Source organism: Carettochelys insculpta, unplaced genomic scaffold (genome assembly GCF_033958435.1).
Source record: "Carettochelys insculpta isolate YL-2023 unplaced genomic scaffold, ASM3395843v1 scaffold_0038, whole genome shotgun sequence".
Lineage (NCBI taxonomy): Eukaryota > Metazoa > Chordata > Testudines > Carettochelyidae > Carettochelys > Carettochelys insculpta.
The window spans coordinates 221,763-225,000 of NW_027439075.1; positions in this window are offsets into that span (position 1 = coordinate 221,763).

Genomic DNA, 3,238 nt, shown 5'->3' on the forward strand with positions numbered 1-3,238 from the left:
CTCCTCGGGCTCCAAGTCCGGCAGGGACAACAGGTCAACCCCGGTCCCAGGCGGGAGAGAAAAATTTTCTAAGTCCGGCAGGGACAACAGGTCAACCCCGGTTCCGAGCGGGAGAGAAAAATTTTCTAAGTCCGGCAGGGACAACAGGTCAACCCCGGTCCCAGGCGGCAGAGAAAAAATTTCTAAGTCCGGCAGGGACAACAGGTCAACCACGGTACCGGGCGGGAGAGAAAAAATTTCTAAGTCCGGCAGGGACAACAGGTCAACCCCGGTCCCAGGCTGGAGAGAAAAAATTTCTAAGTCCGGCAGGGACAACAGGTCAACCCCGGTCCCAGGCGGCAGAGAAAAAATTTCTAAGTCCGGCAGGGACAACAGGTCAACCCCGGTCCCAGGCGGGAGAGAAAAATTTTCTAAGTCCGGCAGGGACAACAGGTCAACCCCGGTCCCAGGCGGCAGAGAAAAAATTTCTAAGTCCGGCAGGGACAACAGGTCAACCCCGGTCCCAGGCGGGAGAGAAAAATTTTCTAAGTCCGGCAGGGACAACAGGTCAACCCCGGTCCCAGGCGGCAGAGAAAAAATTTCTAAGTCCGGCAGGGACAACAGGTCAACCCCGGTACCGGGCGGGAGAGAAAAAATTTCTAAGTCCGGCAGGGACAACAGGTCAACCCCGGTCCCAGGCTGGAGAGAAAAAATTTCTAAGTCCGGCAGGGACAACAGGTCAACCCCGGTCCCAGGCGGCAGAGAAAAAATTTCTAAGTCCGGCAGGGACAACAGGTCAACCCCGGTCCCAGGCGGCAGAGAAAAAATTTCTAAGTCCGGCAGGGACAACAGGTCAACCCCGGTCCCAGGCGGCAGAGAAAAAATTTCTAAGTCCGGCAGGGACAACAGGTCAACCCCGGTCCCAGGCGGGAGAGAAAAATTTTCTAAGTCCGGCAGGGACAACAGGTCAACCCCGGTCCCAGGCGGGAGAGAAAAATTTTCTAAGTCCGGCAGGGACAACAGGTCAACCCCGGTCCCAGGCGGCAGAGAAAAATTTTCTAAGTCCGGCAGGGACAACAGGTCAACCCCGGTCCCAGGCGGCAGAGAAAAAATTTCTAAGTCCGGCAGGGACAACAGGTCAACCCCGGTCCCAGGCTGGAGAGAAAAAATTTCTAAGTCCGGCAGGGACAACAGGTCAACCCCGGTCCCAGGCGGGAGAGAAAAAATTTCTAAGTCCGGCAGGGACAACAGGTCAACCCCGGTCCCGGGCTGGAGAGAAAAATTTTCTAAGTCCGGCAGGGACAACAGGTCAACCCCGGTCCCAGGCTGGAGAGAAAAAATTTCTAAGTCCGGCAGGGACAACAGGTCAACCCCGGTCCCAGGCGGCAGAGAAAAAATTTCTAAGTCCGGCAGGGACAACAGGTCAACCCCGGTCCCAGGCGGGAGAGAAAAATTTTCTAAGTCCGGCAGGGACAACAGGTCAACCCCGGTCCCAGGCGGCAGAGAAAAAATTTCTAAGTCCGGCAGGGACAACAGGTCAACCCCGGTACCGGGCGGGAGAGAAAAAATTTCTAAGTCCGGCAGGGACAACAGGTCAACCCCGGTCCCAGGCGGCAGAGAAAAAATTTCTAAGTCCGGCAGGGACAACAGGTCAACCCCGGTCCCAGGCTGGAGAGAAAAATTTTCTAAGTCCGGCAGGGAGAACAGGTCAACCCCGGTCCCAGGCGGCAGAGAAAAATTTTCTAAGTCCGGCAGGGACAGCAGGTCAACCCCGGTCCCAGGCTGGAGAGAAAAATTTTCTAAGTCCGGCAGGGACAGCAGGTCAACCCCGGCCGCTTTAGCAGAGGTTGACCTGGTGTCCGATTCGCTCCCCGGGCACCAGGTCAACCTCTGGCGCTTTAGCAGAGGTTGACCTGGTGTCAGATTCGCTCCCCGGGCACCAGGTCAACCTCGGTCGCTTTAGCAGAGGTTGACCTGGTGTCCGATTCGCTCCCCGGGCACCAGGTAAACCGTGGCCGCTTTCAGCGGAGGTTGACCTGGTGGCCGATTCCCTCCTCGGGCTCCAAGTCCGGCAGGGACAGCAGGTCAACCCCGGTCCCAGGCGGGGAGAGAAAAAATTTCTAAGTCCGGCAGGGACAACAGGTCAACCCCGGTCCCAGGCTGGAGAGAAAAATTTTCCAAGTCCGGCAGGGACAGCAGGTCAACCCCGGCCGCTTCAGCTGAGGTTGACCTGGTGTCCGATTCGCTCCCCGGGCACCAGGTAAACCGTGGCCGCTTTCAGCGGAGGTTTACCTGGTGGCCGATCCCCTCCTCGGGCTCCAAGTCCGGCAGGGACAACAGGTCAACCCCGGTCCCAGGCGGGAGAGAAAAATTTTCTAAGTCCGGCAGGGACAACAGGTCAACCCCGGTCCCAGGCTGGAGAGAAAAATTTTCTAAGTCCGGCAGGGACAGCAGGTCAACCCCGGCCGCTTTAGCAGAGGTTGACCTGGTGTCCGATTCGCTCCCCGGGCACCAGGTCAACCTCTGGCGCTTTAGCAGAGGTTGACCTGGTGTCAGATTCGCTCCCCGGGCACCAGGTCAACCTCGGTCGCTTTAGCAGAGGTTGACCTGGTGTCCGATTCGCTCCCCGGGCACCAGGTAAACCGTGGCCGCTTTCAGCGGAGGTTGACCTGGTGGCCGATTCCCTCCTAGGGCTCCAAGTCCGGCAGGGACAGCAGGTCAACCCCGGTCCCAGGCGGGGAGAGAAAAAATTTCTAAGTCCGGCAGGGACAACAGGTCAACCCCGGTCCCAGGCTGGAGAGAAAAATTTTCCAAGTCCGGCAGGGACAGCAGGTCAACCCCGGTCCCAGGCGGGAGAGAAAAATTTTCTAAGTCCGGCAGGGACAACAGGTCAACCCCGGTCCCAGGCGGCAGAGAAAAAATTTCTAAGTCCGGCAGGGACAACAGGTCAACCCCGGTCCCAGGCGGGAGAGAAAAATTTTCTAAGTCCGGCAGGGACAACAGGTCAACCCCGGTCCCAGGCGGCAGAGAAAAAATTTCTAAGTCCGGCAGGGACAACAGGTCAACCCCGGTACCGGGCGGGAGAGAAAAAATTTCTAAGTCCGGCAGGGACAACAGGTCAACCCCGGTCCCAGGCTGGAGAGAAAAAATTTCTAAGTCCGGCAGGGACAACAGGTCAACCCCGGTCCCAGGCGGCAGAGAAAAAATTTCTAAGTCCGGCAGGGACAACAGGTCAACCCCGGTCCCAGGCGGGAGAGAA